Source organism: Podarcis vaucheri, assembly GCF_965113315.1.
Source record: "Podarcis vaucheri genome assembly, chromosome: 7".
Classification (NCBI taxonomy): domain Eukaryota; kingdom Metazoa; phylum Chordata; class Lepidosauria; order Squamata; family Lacertidae; genus Podarcis; species Podarcis vaucheri.
The window spans coordinates 52,810,691-52,832,084 of record NC_138765.1 but is presented as its reverse complement, the minus strand read 5'-3'; the positions used below and the strand labels follow the sequence as shown (position 1 = coordinate 52,832,084).

The window sequence follows — 21,394 nt, the reverse complement described above, 5'->3', positions numbered from 1 at the left end:
GGCACAGCACTGCAATTTAGCACATCACCATTAACTCATGTTTATGGTGTTTTTGTGGTACTAATACAGAAAACAACAATAATAATAATAATAATAATAATTTATTATTTATACCCCGCCCATCTGGCTGGGTGTCCCCAGCCACTCTGGGCGGCTTCCATAAAACCAAAAATACAATAAAATATCACACGTTAAAAACTTCCCTGAACAGGGCTGCCTTGAGATGTCTTCTGAATGTCAGGTAGTTGTTTATCGTTTTGACATCTGCTGGAAGGGCGTTCCACAGGGCGGGCGCCACTACCGAGAAGGCCCTCTGCCTGGTTCCCTGTAGCTTTGCTTCTCGCAATGAGGGAACCGCCAGAAGGCCCTCGGCGCTGGACCTCAGCGTCCGGGCAGAATGATGGGGGTGGAGACGCTCCTTCAGGTATACTGGACCGAGGCCGTTTAGGGCTTTAAAGGTCAACACCAACACTTTGAATTGTGCTCGGAAACGTACTGGGAGCCAATGTAGGTCTTTCAAGACCGGTGTTATATGGTCTCGGCGGCCGCTCCCAGTCACCAGTCTAGCTGCCGCATTCTGGATTAGTTGTAGTTTCCGAGTCACCTTCAAAGGTAGCCCCACGTAGAGTGCATTGCAGTAGTCCAAGCGGGAGATAACCAGAGCATGCACCACTCTGGCGAGACAGTCCGCAGGCAGATAGGGTCTCAGCCTATGTACCAGATGGAGCTGGTAAACAGCTGCCCTGGACACAGATTTAACCTGTGCCTCCATGGACAGCTGTGAGTCCAAAATGACTCCCAGGCTGCGCACCTGCTCCTTCAGGGGCACAGTTACCCCATTCAGGACCAGCAACTGCATGCTATCACCAGGGGGAAGAGTCATTGAAGGTCAAAGATCAGCATTGTTTCAGAAGTCTTGGAAGGGCTGTCAGGGGTCCTCCCAGTGAGATCAGAAATCAGTGGCTACTAGCCATGATGCCTGTGTTCTGCATCTATTGTTGGATACAGTGTGCCGCTGAATACTATAATCACAACTCAGAACCTACTAATGGGGCATCTGGGAGGTCACTGTGAGAACAGGATGCTGGACTAGATGAGCCATTGGTCTAATCCAGCCAATAGGCCCTTCTTGTGGGAGCATCCCTGCATTATCTCCAGTGAAATCAGAGGATGCTTTGCAAACACACTACTCCACTCTCTGGAGCCATCCACCAAACACACCATTTCATGAACCTCCTGAGGCTATGGCACATCCTAGCTAGCACAACTGGGCCAGCGGGATAACATCACAGCAAATATATGTAACAGGTGTCCTGTGAAGGCACTCACATCACATGCATGGCCTGCTGGTTTTCACCTTGATTTCAAAACTCCTTATTTCAAAAAGAGGCTCAATTGAAAACCTATTTGTCAAGGCAGTATTGGGCTTGATAAATCAAATCTGTAACAGGGCCCCTTCTCTGCTCTCTCTCTCTCCTTCCTATGTCATTTCCTTTCAGGAGACAAAGCCAAGAAAGTGTGGATCTGGTTACCTGCACTAGCAACAGTTTCCTCCCCGGTGCCTGGAGATATTTTTAGTACTTGAGCTTAATGACACGACTGCAACCCAGGCTCCAGCAGACCAGACAAAGGGAAATTGCTCACTAGAGATGGAAATGTTACTAGAAGTAGCAATGGATGATTAGTAGTCATCCTTTTCTGCACTCTATGCTATTCAAAGTCTTGGTGTTTGCACCGGCAGAACCTATATAGCACAATGAGGACTAGAAACTTAAGCCAGGAGGCTGCATTTATTCTATGCATCCATAGGAGCTGATAGAGAATTCAGCAGGTTGAGAAACTATTGTTGCTGAAGAGAGGGAGAAAATGAATATGGGGATGATGCATCCGCAACAGAGTTGTTGTACACTGTTCTTAATTTGTCTAATATTGTATTTTAATATGAATGTTATTTTTAATCATTGTAACCTTCCCCAGAACCTTAGGGTGAAGGGGAGGTAATAAATAGTAATAGTAAGGTAAAGGTAAAGGGGCCCCTGACCATTAGGTCCAGTCGTGGCCGACTCTGGGGTTGCGGCGCTCATCTCGCTTTATTGGCCAAGGGAGTCAGCGTTCAGCTTCCGGGTCATGTGGCCAGCATGACTAAGCTGCTTCTGGCGAACCAGAGCAGCACACAGAAATGGCCTGACAGAGCGGTACCTATTTATCTACTTGCACTTTGTGCTTTTGAACTGCTAGGTTGGCAGGAGCAGGGACCGAGCAACGGGAGCTCACCCTGTCGCGGGGATTCGAACCACCGGCCTTCTAATCAGCAAGTCCTAGGCTCTGTGGTTTAACCCACAGCCCCACCCGTGTCCCTAAATAGTAGTAGTAGTAGTAGTAGTAGTAGTAGTAGTAGTAGTTTTAAGCATATAAGTCCTTCTTTTTAAAATAAGCATTTTTTAAAAAGATATGTTGCCTGATTAGTCAGATGCACCTCTTTCGTTGTTTAAAATGGCTTTTAAGAGATTAATTGAAGTCATCAATCAGTTAAAGGGTACACCTCTTGAAATTTTGTGTCTTTACAAAGTAGTGGGGCCAGAAAGTATATATGGGAGGGAGGATCATCATGACCTCTCTTGCAAAACTACTCATCCTTTCTGCTGGGAAAGAACTCAGGATAGGCAAGCCCATGTGATGGCTTGCAGCATCTGTAGGTCTCCATCAAACAAAGGAGGCCTCTTTCCAACAAATCTATTCTTTTATTTTCCTTTGGCACATCTGCCATTTCCGTACCCCTTTCCAAAACCCCAATACTAATGCAACGTGAAAACTATTAGTTTATCAAAAGGAAGAACTAAATTCTCCGGGACAATCTGGAGCAAGCAGATGTAATGATGATCCTTACAAGTGTGCTGTCCAAAGGAAAATTGCTCCATAAAAAACTTACTCAAGGCCAGCGAGGTAATGCTAAAATCATGTTTCTCGTCCTCTCCAATTCCCACTTAGTTCTCATGATTCAGGGCTCAGATAAAGGGCATGAAAACCTGGTGACAAGGTGCTCTTCAGAAATAGCCTTTCTAATTTCCTAGAAATAACACTAATACCAGCATTATGGACAAGTGCTGTATAACATTCCTTTTGCACTTGCGAGGAATCAGGATTTTGTTATGGTAGCAGCTATTCTCTGGAACTCTCTGCCCATTAATATGAGGTAGTCAACTTCATTGTGCTGTTTTCGATGCCTGCTAAAAACTTTTCTGTTCAGGCAAGCCTACTTAGACATGTAATTTTATGATGCATATTTGTTCTGTAGAACTGTTGGATGTATCTGTGCTTTGACAGTGTTGTTATGTCTCCTTTCTTTTAAATGCCAGTTGATTTTATCAACATTTTCTTGTGAACATTTTATATTATTTTATGCAAACCGCTTTGAATGCCACCCTAAACCTCCCATTGTAGGAGTAAGCCCCATTGTATTCAATAGGGCTGACTTCTGAGTAGACATGATTAGGATTGCTCTTTTAGAGGGATTGGGGGGGATGATTAAGCAGCCATGTATGTCTTGTTAAATAAAACAAACAAATAAATAAATGTCATTTGTAACACTTGTCAGAAGAATGATGTCATTTGTGAAACACACCACTGACATTTCAGGATAGAATTCCGTTGTTTTAAGGCTACTTATATATATTTTTTTAAAATAATATTTATTAAAAGTTTAAGAATTACAGAAAAAGTAAAAAAGAAAGAGAAAAAGTAAACAATACAAATCAATACATTACAGTACATATAAAAAAAACCAAAAGACACAATACATCAAAACAAAAACAAAAGCAAAAACAATTAAAAAACACATCCAATATTTCCATATCTTTATCTTTCATTAACTTGTTTCATCGACCTCCTCACACCTCCCTTTTTGTGTTCTAGTTATTAATTATTTCAGCAAATCCTTTCCATCTTTCACTGTTTTCTGTCATTTAATTATCTTAATTTATTTTAACCTTATCTTACCATTAAAACCCTAAAACCTATACTTAACTCCTTATAACATTTCTACTAAAGCCGTATAATTTCATTCCAACATTTTTCTAACACTCATTAATTTTGCAATATTTCTCTAAATAATTTTTTTATTATTATTAAACTTTTTTCCAATCTTCTTCCACCGTCTCTTCTCCCTGGTCTCGGATTCTGTCAGTCTTTTCTATCAATTCCATATGGTCCATCAACCTGGTGATCTTCTGTCCGAGGCTCTTAACTCTTTTCCATGTCCCTTCTGCAGATCTTCTGTTCTTAATTTCCTTCCTTTGGCACTGAGGAGTACATCTCGGGGAAACTCCAACCTAACAATGTCTTTATTCCTTCTCGACGGGTCAGCCCATTCTCCATAGTCAGAACTGTCCAAAAGATATTTCAGAGCGTGTTTCAGAGTCCCTCCAAAGCTAAAGGCCCCCACAACTCCAATCTCCCCCTGACCCAAATCCAGATCCCAAAAGCCAGAACATCCCTGCATAAGGGGATCTATCCAACTTTCCTTCTCCAGTCCAAGCGGGGCTCCATCCCACCAAATCTGGCTTTCTCTAGATTCATTCGTAAAAGGCAACAGCTTATGTTCATCAAATTGCCTCTGTAAGGCCGGGGCTCTCTCCACTTGAATTACTTGAGGTTCAGCAACAACTTTCTCCTTCGTCTTCTCCACAGCTTGCCAAGTCAAAACAGATTCCTGAATCAATTCCTGAGTAGTTTCTGTATAGGTATTCACTTTTTGTCCCAAATCAGTCATTTTTTGTCCCAAATTGTCAATTTTAATAATCATCACATCCATCTTCTCATGAAGATGTTCCAATAAAGCACTTGTCTTGCAAAATGCAATCACTAAGGCTTCTTCTGTCAACATTCTTGTCCAAGGTCAATCTCTGATTCTCACAGTCTTTAATCTCTGCAGCTGGAAAATTCCCCAGCTCCACTCCTGCAATAGTTTCAAAAGCTCCCTCTAGGGGAAACAATTTCTATTTGTATACGTCCTTTTAAGCACAGATCCAGCAACAAAGTTAGTTTCGATTTTCAGTTACTTTTTTGCTCCTTTTTAAGTGCAAAAGGAAACAATGGAAACAATATATTTCTCTTATTTAACTATCTGTCAACATACGTTTTATTCACAGTCAATGAACTTTCCCAAAACATCGATCTTACTGGCAGCCCATTCCCAGGTTCAAAACGGTGGTAATTTATCTTTCTTCACTCTCTCTCCTGCAGGCTTAGGCAATCTAAAATTTCCCCCCTCTTCTCCTGCTTCCAAGGGGGGTTTAGTAATTTTAACCGATGGAGATTTAATCCTTTACAAAAAGATTTCCAGACTTTAGCTTGCAATGTCTTTGCTTCAATCTATTTACAAAAGAGGAAGGCGGACTTCCTGTAAGGCTACTTATAGTTCCCTGATCAAGATCCACTGAATCAAAGCAGATTCATACTGGCTTGATTAGGCGGCTTCAAGAAGATTTTATAAGCCACTTTGGAATGGTCTCACTTATTCCCTGAATCTTAGCTTGGCAACCTGATGGACACCCACTGCTGACTAGAAAAGGAGGTCACAGACTGACAATGTGAAGGTACCATTGGTTTGCTTACCACTGTTGTTAGAACCTCACCTTTCCATTATAAAGATCCTCAAGGATGCTTACAACAAAAAATTAAACTGACAATGGAAAAAAGCCAAAGAACCAGAATAAAAGAAAGCAGTTGCTCCATAAAAGCAGCAGAATGAAGCCAATGAAAGCCGTAAGGTGAAGACGAAGCCATTTTAATTGCTACAGAGACATTGATGGGAACATCTTTAAACTCGCCTGGTAAAGGGGCAGGACTCTTTAATGGACTTAGGTCTCTCTTTCCATTTTTACAGAGAGTGTAATATGGCTTTTGTCTTATGTAACATCTCATCCTATGTAGGTTTTGCCTTAATTGCCCTCACTCTTAGATGACTGAGAACGCAATAAAGTTCATTTCTGTATAATAATATCTTAACAACATAAGGAGATTTTGCTGGATCAGGCCAATGGCCCATCTAGTCCCGCATCCTTTTCTCACAGTGACCAACCAGAAGCCTGTAGGAAAACCCGCAAGCAGGACCTGGGCCCAAGAGCACTGTCCCCTCCTGTGGTTTCCAGCAGCTGGCATTCAGAAGCATTGCAGTCTCCAGCCATGGGCTTGTTGCTGAACTCTCACCCATCCTTTATATGTTTTCCTTTTCACTTGGTTCACTTGTTTCCTTCCAGAAGACCCTCTTCTCCATTTCAGACCCAGGGCTCGTTTTCCACTCTCTGTTTTACTAGAATCGCTTCCAACCACTCCATCTTTATGCAATTCTCTGTGCTAGACTCAGCTTTCTTCTGTCTGCAAGGGAGGGAACATCTAAATATATATGTCTACAAGCGATTATGGAGCTATAAACTGTGAGAATCCCCATTAAAGAGAGAAGCAGAGAGGAAGAGAAAGTAACCCCAGATGAAACGTGGTGGGAGGGGGGAGCCTTGCAGGGTGTTGCTCTTGTTGTTGCTTAAATGGTGCAGTCAAATGTCTTCATTTCAGTATATTTGTTAATAATCTCATTATTTGCAGCGCCCATGTGCTCCTTATTACCCTCCATTTTCCGATATTAAAAAGACATCTGAGGCATGTTAGGCTGTTTGTACAGGGTCCATCTTTAGTTTCATGGAATTTCCTGGCTGGCACCCAGCCTTGCCGGCACACCAGCCTTGAATGGCTTTAAAACAAGCAGCATCAAACCATAAAGCAATCTGAGACACATACGCACACACATATATCTTGTAGAATAATGAAATAAAGATATTGGAAACCCCTTTGGTTTCAATGACAGCTCCACGTGCCTTCCTGTCTTTTTGGCTTTGCGGTAGAGCACACGGCTTGCATAAGGAAGTCCTGAGTTCAAAGTTCAAGCTTGAAATGGTCCCAGGAAGCAGTTGAGGGACAGACCCTTCTCTGCCACTTCTGGTCGCTACACTCCAGTAACCTGTAGGTTAATTGCCGCAATGCATGATACACAGGGCTGCCTTTGAAGACCGTTCCGCAGTTGGTGCAGAACTCAGCAGCCAGATTGCTCACCGGGGCAAGATGGTTTCAGCATATAACACCAACTTTAGCGGGTGGAATCTTTTAATCCTGCCTTTAAAAAATATGGATGTGTTTTGTATTTTGCTATACTTTGTTTTATGATAATTTTAATGATTCCGGGTTGCACTGGCAAAAAAGAACTAAAGAGCTTAATAAAGAACAATAATAATGGTCTGAAGGTACATGATCCTGCAGGTGAATCAGGCCAGTGGCCCATCTAGTCCAAAGTCCTGTTCTCAAAGGGGGCAACTAGATGCCCCCAGGGGAAGCCTGCAGGCAGGACACGAATGCAACAGCCCTCTTCCCACTTGACACCACTCAACCCAGATCCTTCTCTGGGAAGGATTATTATTATTATTATTATTATTTCTCTAGAGCAATTCCTCTAGCTCTTCAGTTGTTTTGGACATCTGACTCCCATCAGCTTCACTCAGCACTGGAACCTGGATAAAGGTAAAGAGTAAAGGTACCCCTGCCCGTACGGGCCAGTCGTGTCCGACTCTAGGGTTGTGCGCCCATCTCACTTAAGAGGCCGGGGGCCAGCGCTGTCCAGAGATACTTCTGGCTCACGTGGCCAGCATGACGAAGCTGCTCTGGCGAACCAGCACCAGCGCAGCACACGGAAACGCCGTTTACCTTCCTGCTATAAAGCGGGACCTATTTATCTACTTGCACTTAAGGGTGCTTTCAAACTGCTAAGTGGGCAGGAGCTGGGACCGAAAGACTGGAGCTCACCCCGCCGCGGGGATTCGAACCGCCGACCATACGATCGGCAAGCCCTAGGCACTGTGGTTTTACCCACAGCGCCACCCGCGTCCCTGGAACCTGGATAGCATCACCAAATGCTAGGGGTCAGAACTATTCTCCCCTACACACAAACACACAAGATGTGCTGATATCAATTTGTGTGGGTTTCCTTTATAATTTGCTTAGGGAATCAATCCTGACTGTAAAGCAGGGTAGAAACCAAAGAAACTTATTTCAATGCACATGCCGGTGCCTCTGCCTCTCTGTCTGTTTTTACACAATGAACACGATCACACACACACACACGTGCACCCCACTGCAAATAAATACATTCCCTCCAGGTCAACTGCCTTTGGGGTATAGAAGCTACAAAATCCAGGATACTTTCAACACAATAGCTGGCTAATTCTTGCTAAAAATAGGATTGTTATTTTTTAAAAAAAACAAAAAACCCCACTTCATTATTCTAATTTGCCGCAAAATTCAAATTGAAAAACAATGCAAAAATGAAATGGTAATAAACATTGAACCTGAGGAACACATTCCAAAAATCCACCCATTACAGTCTGCCTGGCTTAGTATTATGTTATAGTTTTTGGTTTCAGATTCTAAAAATGGCAGCCAGACATTGTAAAATTTACTGGATCCTTTCGCAAGACTATTTTAGTTGGCTGATGGCTTCCTGTATTTTGCCCTTCTTAAGTGGCACATATTGCTTTTCCATAGCATTTTTTTTTTAAAAAAATGCATCATGGTGCAATTGAGCCGGTACAGTTAAATGGAAGAAATAAATTGCAGGAGTTAGAAGTTGGCAGGAGATGCCAGGATCTGTGTGTGGAGCTGCCCCATGTAGTAAGCCTTGGAACTGCAGATAGAAGCTGTGTATATAGTACCCTTTACTCTGGCTCCATTGCACACCCACCGCTGGTATGTGAAACCAAGTCCACATGTTGTTAGCCACAATCCATAGGTATCCCTATAGTTTCTTGAGAAATACTTCTGAAGAGTTTTCCCTCACACCATCTTCCACCAGATTTGAAGTCACAAGAGTTAAGCTCTTTGTTACAGTTCTGACATCTGTTGCACATCCAGGAGCAACAGCATATGCACGGATGATGGTTTCATTGAACAGGAAATCAATGAATTGAATCTAACCTGAGCACAAATGGTGGGAATTAAGCTAACAAGCCCAGTCCCCACAGGCAGCTGCTGTAGCATTTGGGAGATGGGGGAGGTCTGAAGGGAGGCCCACCTGCCTCAGCAACCTGCTCTCACAGTAGCAAACCAGATGCCCATGGGAAGCCTGCAAGCCGGAACTGACCACAAGAGCGCTCCCCCTTCCCATGGTTTCCAGCAACTGGTATTTAGCAGCATTGCTGCCTCCAGCTGTGAAGGCAAAGCATAGTCATCATGACTAGTAATCATTGATAGCCTTCTTCTCCATGAATTTGTCTAATCCTCTTTTAAAACCATTCAAATTGGTGGCCATCACTGCCTCCTGTGGGAGTGAGTCCATAGTTTAACTATGCGCTGTGTGAAGAAGGACTTTCTTTTATTTATCCTTCTGAATATTCCAACATTCAGCTTCACTGGATGGCCACAAGTTCTAGTGTTATGAGAGATAGAGAAAATAAATAATTATATGTACGCTTTCTTCGTGAGCCAGTGTGGTGTAGTGGTTAAGAGCGGTAGTCACGTAATCTGGGGAACCGGGTTCGCGTCCCTGCTCCTCCACATGCAGCTGCTGGGTGACCTTGGGCCAGTCACACTTCTGTGAAGTCTCTCAGCCCCACTCACCTCACAGAGTGTTTGTTGTGGGGGAGGAAGGGAAAGGAGAATGTTAGCCGCTTTGAGACTCCTGAAGGGGAGTGAAAGGTGGGATATCAAATCCAAACTCTTCTTCTTCTCTCTTCTTCGTGCCATGTATAATTTTGCAAACTTCTATCATGTCACCTCTTACTCGCCTTTCCCCTAAACTAAAAAGTAACAAATGCCTGGAGGTGGCAAAAAGATGGTGTAGTAGAAACGGTGATCTTGGTCCATCAAGGGCCAAGGCGAACAAACAGCAGGCAGAGCCCATGTATTCTCTGAAGCTTAAGACAGATTGACCAGCCTATTCTCAATCTGCATCTCTTTTACATGCATGCATTCGTCAGTCTCTTCTGTCCCATTTTTCTGCATTTATCAGCTTCTTTACAAAAAAAAATTCATTGTAAAGATTCACATTTAAATGCATACAGACATGTTCTCTTGAAATAGGTTTCAGAACAAATTATATTTCAAAAGATTATTTTTTAAAAAAAATATGTTTCTTAGATTCTGTATACAAATATACATTCCAAACTGTGTGCTCCTTCCAATATCTGAACTGAGCTTCCATGCAAATACATGCCAAAACTTGTGCTTTATAAAATGCAGATTGATTTTGTTGTTGTCGTTGAACCAACAACTACGCTGGAACAATCAGGATGTGCAAATGCTGGTTAATAGTCTAAGTTCTGATCTGCACACTAGTCTGGGAGATGCACATCAACCCTGTTCATAAGCAATCCACAAAGATTTAATTCCTCTGGTTCAACACTATACAAAGTAGTAGGGAGATAACTCAATCTTCACCAGATAACAGAAAAAGAGACAGCTGCTAACTCTGGACCACAACCAACAATCCTAACTCCTGCTGCCAACTGCCCAAGCTGGATGGATGATGCGCAAAACAAGGCAATGCCATGAAACAGAACACCAAAGCTATGGCAGCCAACCCATTGCTCAGTGCCTTCAAGGAGGAAGGGAGAAAGTTGACAATTTCAGATTTGCTCAGTTTTTAATTTCTCCATTCTAAAGTCTATGCATTCCTACGCATTTTCATAGGCATTTTTCTTAACATATCCTTTTTTGTAATATATGCATTTCTGCAAAGAATTTTTCCAAATACAGTATGCCAATACACCCATTGTTGTGTTCACTTCCCTCCAACGTACACATTTTTCATAGGTGTTTTTTGGTTGAAGAACTGCATTGCAAAATTCAGAGAAGTGTGAATTTTGAAGGATAACTGCATTTGGTTCTGGTATTTGTTCAGGAACTGTGAATTGCGTAGGTTTGCATTAAGATGTGAACTGAATTAATTTCTCTCCCCCTGCCTCCCCACCTTTCCTATCTTCAAGGCACCTTCCTAGTGACACCTTCCTGCCTACCCACCATTTACATACCACAATGACACGTCATCCTGAGGCTTTATTAACAGCACAGCCTGATGTACACTGCTGATGGAAGTCAGGTTCACAACTCCCATATCTGGGCAGAAGCACAAATCGCACACAAGATCAGAGGCCATGAGACATACTGAATCCAAAAACCTGAGTCTCACGTCTCCAGTCATTTCTGAATACCATGAATGTCATAGTCAGCTTCCATCTCTATCACTCCATTAACACAATTCGCATATTGCCTTTGGCTCTGAATATACTTATTTCTGCAACCAAAGACTTTTATCTAATAGGTATGACCAGAGAACTGGTATTTTTACCCCCTTTTGCACTTGATCTTCACTCCCAAGTGAAATAAATAGCTGAAACAGTGTAGTTAATAGAAACAATTCATATAGTGATGTTTTGTGCTTACCTTTAAAAGTTGTCAGCAGTTAGCAAGAAATATTTAAATGCCTGGATTTGCATGTGTGCTGGGACATCTGTGAAAAGAAGAAGAAGTTTTTAAAAGATAGGAAATGTATATTTCGCTGGACACAAAAATATGTTTTAATAGACAATAGTTCTGCAAACAGGCAATGGGTGGAGAATTGAAGGCATTTTGAGAGCAAATCACTGCTTGCAGCATGGTGGGCAGCCATCACATTTTCACCTCTGGTAAACAGAACTTGCAGGGTTTTGCATTGCTTCAAAAACCATGAACCTCCTCATGGGCTAAGATAACCTTCAAAAGCCTGGTTAGAAGTCCCAATGCCAGAACAGATTCAGCTGGAGAGAACATAAGATGGGACCTTTTCTGTGGCAACACCCAGCTGTGAGATCAGCCTCATCCCTGAGGGCCTTTACGCGAGCGCTGAAAAGATGCCTATCCTATGCGGCATTTTAAGCGTTGAGTGAAGGTTTTAACGCTGCTCCTTTTGATTCGTGGATTTCAATTCATGTTCCTTGATGGTGTTTGACTTGGTTATTTTGTGTAAACAGCTTTAGGGGCCCTTGTTGGGACTAATAGGCAGTATAAAAGTCTTTTTTTTCAATAAATAAATGTAAACCTGCAAGACCTTCAGCCAGTATTAGTCACAGAGAATAGCCATAGTCTAAACGGTCCACTGACCTGACTCAGTTTAACCCTGGGCTGGCCCAAAGCATTTTGCTGCATGAGTCAAACAAAGGGCAGGATGCCACCTTGAGGTTGTTGAACCTTACTTCAACATCCTCAAATGGCAGCAGACTAGCCCTCAGCAGGCTAGAGGGTGCAGGACAACATTCATGCAGCAGATCCCAAGACAGAGCCAGCATCAGCAGTTGGCATTGCTGGGCCCCTGCCAATGCCCACAACCCTGCAGAGGGGCCATGACTGACCCCCAGACTCTGCTGCTGCTTCTCTTCCATCTACCTGGGAACATAGGGAGCTGCAGTAAAGAGACAGACCAGTATTGCCTACACTGACTGGCAGTAGCTCTCCAGGGTTTCAAGCAGGGGATATTTCCCAGCTTAACTGGGCATGAACCTGAGGCCTGAAGAAAGAAAGCCTCCTCATCCCCTTCTCTTGCACTCTCCTTCCATGTGGTTGTGTGGACTGGGCCCAGAGGAAGCGGGCAAGCAAATGGGCAAGGAGGATATTGGTCCACTCACAACGGGGAAGGACCAATTGGAAGCCCCTTGCCCAAGGGCCCCCCAGAACTTGTAGTCCAAACTGGGTGGCAGTGGAAGAAATCACATGGAAAACAAAACCTGCAAAATCTGCTTAGGTCCCACATTCAAGGTTCCTCGTTGCGATCCTCCCAAAGATTAAGTTGGCTGTGACTTTTAACTGATGTCTCAGCTGTTGTCCTTACACGTCCCCCTTGGGTCCCTATCCCTATCTGCTAATACTTTGCAGATTTCACTCTTGTCAGAAGCCAACAAGGCTGGAGAAGGAGGGAGCTAGGAGGGCTCTCATACTCTGTTCCGCCTCATGCATCATCCGCCAAAGGGTCCCAGCCAAATCTGGTGTCCAGATGGAGGACCTGAGACTGCCAGCACTGAATGAAGTCTAGAAGTGATAAGCAGCAGCGGGAACAGTTGAGGCTGCCAGGCCTAAGTGGCAGAGCCAACAACAAACTCCCGCTGCTTTGTAAACTTTGAGAATGGAAGTTATTGACAAAGGCTGATGGGTCTCCCAAGCCAAAATCAGACTTCTAAACATCCGATGAGTCCTGGATCCCATTCCAGGCTTTGCAGTTAGGGCACATTGTTCATGAAAAGTTGTGGATGAGGAAGATGAAGAAGAAAGAAGCACTTGGGATGCCACAAAAATTATTAGATCCAGGACTGAGCCATGCCTCTCCATTCTCTTCCAAGAGCTGCTGAATACACAAGGCTTATAAATATCCTTGCCAAGGCCTTTCTTGGAGTGTAAGAATTGCCTGGTCCCTCCCAGTCCCTAGATGAGAGAGCTCTGGTTGAAGACCATTTTGTAGCACATGCTCTTGAACACTGGCTTCCAAGTCGATTCTTCTTGAGATCAGTGTTTTACTTAAGTGGCCTATACTACAATTTCTGGCCTCCACCATCAGGCAGCTGCCAACAGTGAGCACTTTATGCTTACAGGTCAATGCTGTCAAGCAGCCCAGGTTAGGACACCCAATCAATGTACTGCAACACTGACATCAGAGCAATGCTGTTTCAAGCCTGAGGGACACTTTCCCTTATGGGCAAACTTCCAATGGCCACATGTCCACGGTGGGCAGGACCAGAAGTAAAAGAGGGCAGAGCAAAAAAAAATGCAGATTTTGTTGGTGGCAAAATAGGAAAAGGAGGATTCCAAGATCTAGGTTTGGGGCAAGTACTCTTTGGCGAGAAAGCTCCAGGAGATTTAAAATCACAATATGCAGCAAAGCATGGAAATACAGGCAGTTAGACCTTTAAAAAATGTCCATGTGAGTTCCAAAGCTTCCCTCTTACATAACGTAGAAAAAGACTAAATGTTTGGTAAGTTTCAAATGTTTTACTTACAAACTCTCCAAACGTCAGAATCATGTGCTTTTTCCATACAACATTCAGAAAAAAGTTGCACAGGCAGTAAAACTTGGCTTTGTTACAAGGGTGAAAGTTCCCAAATTATTGGTATAGGAACACAAGAGCCATGTGGGCTGAGCTTGGAGCAACCAGCTCAGACCTCTTTACACACTGAGCTTCTCAGGTAGACTGAAGGGGAGCAATAGGCTTGATTACCCAAGGTGAGGGAGAGAGGCAGGAATCTTACTCTATGGCATTAACCCCTTCACACATTAATTAGGCTTAAGCATATTGGTCACCTTTTTCACAGAAGGCTAGTTCCTACACACACTTGACACACCCCTCTCTATCTTGCATCTGGGCAAGCAAGAGGCATGATTTAAAGGCCCTAAGCATAGCTCAGTGGTAGAGCATCTGCCTTGCAAGCAGAAGGTCCCAGGTTCAATCCCCAATGGCATCTCCATGTAGGGCTTGGAGAGACTTCTGCCTGAAATCCTGGAGAGCTGCTGCTGCCAGTCAGTGTAGAGGATATTGAGCCAGATGGACCTGACTTGGTATAAGGCAGCTTCCTATGTTCCTAAGAGGCATGATCAGAGTTCAAAGACACATTCCAGTTGGACAAAAACACTTGAAGTATGAAGCAAGGGCCATTGATGGATTTGGTCTGGGGAGAGTTCCACTACTGCTCTCTACCCACTTCCGCAAGTCTACTATCTCCCAAGCCTTGGCAATGAAGATGCAGCCCTACAAGGTCTCCACAAGGGCAAGGTGACAGAGTCAGTGGTCCTGGCAAACCAAATTGCCTCCTCATCTGAAAGCAGCCACCAGTCAGCTCAACAAAGAAGAAAAAAAGATGAAAAGCTACTCAGGGTAAGTTCTTCCCACCCCTAATAACTAATCTTATCATTATTGCTTCTAGAGAACATTCTCTGGATTCCCCCCCCACACACACACACACCAGCTCCTTTTGGTTTAGAAGTAAATGAGCCAGGGACCAGATTTGCCCCCTGCTTCCCCCCCATTCCAGTTGCATCTGTAGGAAGGTGTTACATGGACCCTAGAGGGCAGACAGAGAAGGCTTCAGAAGAGCTTGGAGAAGGTGGGACAATGACAGCTAGTGAGTCACTCATCACTTCACATCTGGAAAGGCAGAGCACTAGCCAAAGGAACGGGAGAAACCAAGGCCACTGCTGGCCAAGGAATTTGCCTGGTGGTGGGAGACTGCCTCCTTCAAGCAAAGAACCACCCTGGCAATGACCTGTTATCTTCTGAAACACAGACTCTGCATGCTTGGCTCATGCATTCAATAGCCACCCCCTTTCTTCTCAAATTGGAGCATGTTCAAAGACTGCAAGATGTGGGCCCCAAAAAAGATGTGGGGTTTTTGCTTCACTAGCCATGTGTTTTATCGGAAAAGTCAAAGCAAAAGACAGGTTGTCTGTCACTCTCTCTGTCAAGTTTCCCTGGCAGAAAAGGTAGGAGCAGCTGCATGAAATCTGAGTCACAATATCAGCTCATTCAGCTGAGATCTGTATTATTATTATTATTATTATTATTATTATTATTATTATTATTACAAGAAAGTTCACAAACATCATGTCAGTGTGGCTTTCCAAAACAAGGAACTGACAACCAGCTGGCTGTGGCTGATGGGAGTTGCAGTCTTAAAACGTCTAGAGGGCACCAGGTTGGCAAAAGCTGATGTGGGGAGAGAGAGAGAAAATGAATGAATGAATGAATGAATGAATGAATGAATGAATGAATGAATGCATTTAGTCCCCAATAGGCAGACTAAACTCTTGGTTAGAGTCCCGTCAAAGCAGGGACACCGTGTGTGTGTGTGTGTCACGAAGAGTTGGACACGACTAAATGACTAAACAACAACAACAAATGAATGAAAGAGTTTGATATTTTTTATAAAAACTCAATAACATCAAAGTAGTCACCATGAGGAAAATCAGAACTTCATTAGCCTTCTTTATGCACTACTCCACACTCCTCTCCAATTTTTCCTGTTCTCCTTTTTATTAAGTATCCCCACCTAAACCACAGGGGCACCCTACTGACATAGAATGAAATAGTGTGAGGAAATCTGATCTTGTCAAGTGTTTCAGTAAATTCATGTTTTGTTTGTTAAAATTTTATTGAATGGTTTAATATTGTTTTTATTTTGAATTGCATATGGGAGGCACCATAATCTTTCTAGTGCTTAAGGGCATCTAAAGGTCTTAATCTGGGCCTGGGCCAGGAATGCCTGGATTTGACCAACTCCTCAGTGTTGCTGATGGTGCAGAGATCCTCTGAGAGATCCTTTTCCCTTAGCTCCTCCTCTTGAGAAGATTCCAGATTCTAAGTTTTGGCAGGACTGAATCCTGACAACTAAATGGATATTTATTCTGACCCAGCAGGGCAGCTGACATTTCAACCAATAGAATTCAGAAGCAAAAGAACACAGATCTGTCATTTTCTTATTAGTAATCAGAGAACTGGATTGGGGGAGGAGGCAACTTCCCAATTATGGCTATTAGTTTAAGTGGAGCTGCTAAACAAATTGGTGAGCATTTCGCCCCAAAAGAAAAAATTCTGCTTTTGTGGTCTCCCCTGCACACGGTACATTTAATTTTATTTAGAGCCGCAATGACAGAAGTCTGAAAGTTTCATTACCAAACTCAAGGACAAGCATTTGACATAAAACGATTTTTTCACCATTTGAGGTTTCTGATTCTTCACCACAACACATAGTACAAATTCTGGCATACACAGAAAGATTTAAACAATAATAATAATTCCAAAACATATATGTGTCAAAAAGATCAGGAGCGCTGATTCGGCTGTTTTTCAATACCCTGGCATGTTGAGCAGTGTATTTTAAGCTGAAAGGCAGTTAAAATGATGTAAGGACATGCATAAATAAACAAAAAAGGTAGGTGGAAAATACACAAACTGTGATTTATCTGTTCATTTGTGGGTTGCTGCCCCCCGCCTCCCCCTGCCACGGCTATGTGGGAACCTTTCCATCAGGCAGACCCAAGCAGCACTGGAAGTATACTTGAGCTGAAAAGCAAAGCTATCCAGTTAAACTGCAGAACTTGCACCCACAGAAAGCAGTGGTGGCCATCAATTTTAAAAGAGGATTACACAAATTCATGGAGAAGGCTATCAATGGCTATTATCCATGGTGGCTGTGCTCTGACTCCAAGGTTGTAGGCAGCAATGCTTCTGAATGCCAGTTTGCTAAAAACCACAGGAGGGGAGAGCGCACCTGCTTGCAGGTTTTCCAGAGGCATCTGCTTGGCAACTGTGAGAAGAGGATGCAGGATCAAATGAGCCACTGGCCTCATCTAGCAGGCTCTTCTTAAGTAAGATCTTAACAGGACCCCTAGAAAGTCTGCATGGCAACGGTGGCTGTTGCCTATTAGAACTGGTACGGCACAAGGCAGAGAGTTCACAGTAGATAGAAGCAGAGCCAACAACAGGCAGAGCCAGCTAATTCTAGTCTTGCCTCATCCTCCTCTATGCAGAGTTTTACCGTGGCAATTCTGACACTCAGGAGTGCCCCCCTTCGGCTGATTACAAGTAAGGAAACAGGTTGGTAGGGGCTAGATGGGGACAGATTAAGTTTGCTTAAACTCTCTGTAATGGACCAGTGGTTGCATGGCAACACATTACTCACATGTTAGGCACTGCCATGTTTACATGGGGGTGAGGCCATGTTCCTAACTTCACCTCTAATGTCGCGCCTCCTTCCTTGAACAATGTGTTGCCCATGGTTGTCTGAACCGGAAGCCCAAAGTATGAGCACCTGCTCACATGCAGGGACTGTGCATGACCAGGGTGCCACGTTTTGAGACACATCGCCAAAGAATCCATTTGCTGAACAGGCCTCTGAAGTTCATTTGCAAGGAGGACAATTATCCTCACCGCCACTTGCAAGGCCTTTGCTGTGATTGCTTATTTTTGTAGCAAAGGGATGTGCCTGCCGGGTGTTAATGAGGCATATTTCAGCAATCACGCAATCACTCTCATAATATGCCTGGCGTTTGCTAAATTTTATTAGTTACCTAATTAGTATAGAGCCTACTGGGAATAAGATTTACAAGCTGGAAACTGATTCAGAGAAAGCAGATGGGAAGGGGCAGGAAGAAGAAAATGCAGTTTCTGCATTTTTATTTTTTAAAAGGTTCCTAAAGTTTGTGCTGCAGTGACAATTCCATGGCAATTTTCTAGCATTTTTTTGCCCATTCATGCTCATATTGTGAGAAGCTGCTTCAGACCAAGCCAGACTATTGGGTTCACCTAGCTCTATACTGGCAACACAGCCTGGCAAGTGGCAACAGCTCTCCTGGATTTCAGGCAGCACACAACATAAATTTAGAATTTGAGAATTCTGAGCCCAGAAATTTGTTCTGAGTCCTAGATCTGAGCAGAACTTCCAGACAAAACCCCACTCCTGGTTACCCCAACCTCTCTTCAATTCAGAGCATACATTTGGGGCATGTGTGTGTCATATTGTTGCTGCTATTTCTTAAACCAGAATCCTTGCCAATCTGTTGCAAATCAGCCAGAGTAAATCCAGATGTACCAGAGTAAATCCAGTGATAGTCACCTTCCATATCTCAGCTTGTGAGGTACACAGAGTTGAGCCTCCAGTGATGATCTCAGGGCACTGGGTTGGTATGTATGGAAATAAGTGGCTATTCAGAGCATAGATGCCAACCCCCTAGGGCACTGGGTACCTGAGACCCACAAAATTCCCCATGAAGGGGCTGGGCACACACAAATTTTGGTGCCAGGGCCATGCACACTGCATGGCACCCATGGCCCCGGGCACCCACTGTCATGGGTCCAAGTTGGCACTCCTGATTCTGTCACAATTGGACTAGAAACAGATTGGGAGCCAGTGAGAATGAGAAAGTACAGGCATATATAATATGACCCGAACAACTAGAACCAGTTTCTAGTCAAGGAGCCATATCCTGTGCTAACTGCAATTTCTGGATCATCTTCAAAGACAGCTCCATCTTCAACTCATTATGCTGATCAAAACGAGAGGCAACCTTCTTCATGAGCAAAGCATGTGCTCTGAGATACAGTTTTTTTCAATCAAAGTTATTAAAGAAGAAAACAAAATGGAGAGAGAGAGAGAGAGAGAGAGAGAGAGAGAGAGAGAAGGGGGCGGGGAGCTCCCATTACCAATACAATAAGCACCAGTACATTCTTCTAAAGTTTACACATACAAATCAAGGCTGGATCTAGACACATCAGAGAAGTGTTTCAGTTTAAAGCATAAATTTAAATAGGGAAAACGGGTAGAGAAAAATGGGATTCCACATTGCCATCTGGTGGCACAATCTAGCTGCATCCCATTATATGCCATCCAGATGTCCAAAGAGGTATCCAAAGAAAGTTGGTGTTTAATTTTAATTTAATTTATTTTTTTAAGCATGTTCAAATGCAGCCAGGGTGTTAAGGTCTTCAAACCCCTGTGTAACAGATAGTGTGTATTTTATCCTTCCAGGCTTGAAGTCTCTTAACAACCACAAGAATCACAAAACAGAGAAACCAGTAGGAGAACACTTCAATCTCCCAAGACATTCTATACAAGATCTCAAAGTAGCTGTTTTACTACAAAGGAATTTCAGAAATAGACTGGAAAGAGAAGCTGCTGAATTGCAACTCATTACCAAACTTAAAACCATGGAGAGACCTGGTCTGAACAAAGACATTGGATTCTTATCTCATTATACATGACTAAGCCATTTTTCACCTTCTCATCCCTTGCCTTTTCCTGTAAGACCTATTGCAGTCGTTAAGAGTCGTCAACAGGCTCATCTCAGCTATCTGCCAATCTCCCATTCCCACCACCCTTCTGAGTAATACCCCTCCCCACCTTCTCACTATATAGAAGGATCTGGCAACTTCTGTTTCAGTGTATCTGAAGAAGTGTGCATGCACACGAAAGCTCATACCAAGAACTAACTTAGTTGGTCTTTAAGGTGCTACTGGAAGGAATTTTTTTATTTTCACAAGGACTTTTGTTGGTTGTCTTCTGAGCTACAGTCTTGACCATAAACTCCTGGTCCTCGTCATAGACACAATCCTGCTCACTACACAGATCCACAAGGTGCGCTGCACATGTTCTGGGGCTACAAATTACCTGTGTACAGGGATTCCATTTGTGTGCCCACACCAGAAAGGGTTCCATTTGTGTGCCCACACCAGAAAGGTGCCTCTGGCTTCCATGGGGTTCACTTCCACTTAGCCTGTCTAGGACTCGGGTGTCCATCTCTACTTTACAATTCTATGGGTTTCACAACAGCTACACACAGGTTATTGCAATGTTTGTGCTTCTTAGAAAAACAGGTAGGTAAAGGTAAAGGGACCCCTGACCATTAGGTCCAGTCGTGGCCGACTCTGGGGTTGTGGTGCTCATCTCGCTTTATTGGCTGAGGGAGCTGGTGTACAGCTTGACTGTATATATGTGGCCAGCATGACTAAGCCGCTTCTGGTGAACCAGAGCAGCATACAAAAATGTCGTTTACCTTCCCGCCAGAGCAGTACCTATTTATCTACTTTGACATGCTTCCGAACAGCTAGGTTGGCAGGAGCAAGGACCAAGCAACGGGAGCTCACCCTGTCGCGGGGATTCGAACTGCCGACCTTCTGATCAGCAAGTCCTAGGCTCTGTGGTTTAACCCACAGTGCCACCCGCGTTCCCTGTTTTTGCTAAAATCCATTGGCAAACTTTTAGATCACACAGAACATTATTTCAGGCAGGACTAATGGGAGACTGAAAGGTATCTGAACAATACCAGATTCTACTCCCCCCCCCCATTGATTTAAACTGCACTAACACATATGAGGAGGTTTTCGTGTTGTTGTTTTTAAGCATTCCTCACCTACTAATGTAGGGAACGTGATAACAATATAATCCTACTCAGCCACTCCTGTCCAAGCCCATCTGGGGTTTCAGTTGCTTAGTAATATTTGATATCAAAAAGATTGCATTTGGCATAAATCTCCTACAAGGGCAGATGCAGCCAAGATACTGTCCAAAATAAACTATCAGCTAATTCATATTGAAAAATTATGATATTGTAAGTGTCACAAGAAAGTGAATGTGTTTATTTTGCGTAGTCCACACCACTAAGTATGCTGAAGGCTTCTGCTTTGAATTATAATTGAAAATAATAAAAGTTGAAACAAAAGAGGTGCTGCGTGAGAGTATTCAATAAGAGTTAAGGATCAGAGCAGCAAACTCTGGTTAAAGCGACACCAGTGGTCTCCACTTAAAGGTACACCTTGGAATTTGCAAGCATGGACCCTGGATA

General features: G+C 43.5%; 1 protein-coding gene across 5 annotated transcripts in view; it reads right to left on the bottom strand.

Annotated features, from left to right (window-relative positions):
* The window catches only part of ZNF469 (zinc finger protein 469), a 290,027-nt gene that overhangs the window by 159,603 nt on the left and 109,030 nt on the right, over positions 1-21,394 (bottom strand). For all 5 annotated transcript variants that reach the window (XM_082229176.1, XM_082229174.1, XM_082229178.1 and 2 more), the window contains exon 3: positions 11,482-11,548. The gene's annotated coding sequence lies outside the window, so the exon portion shown is untranslated. The remainder of the gene's footprint in view (positions 1-11,481; positions 11,549-21,394) is intronic.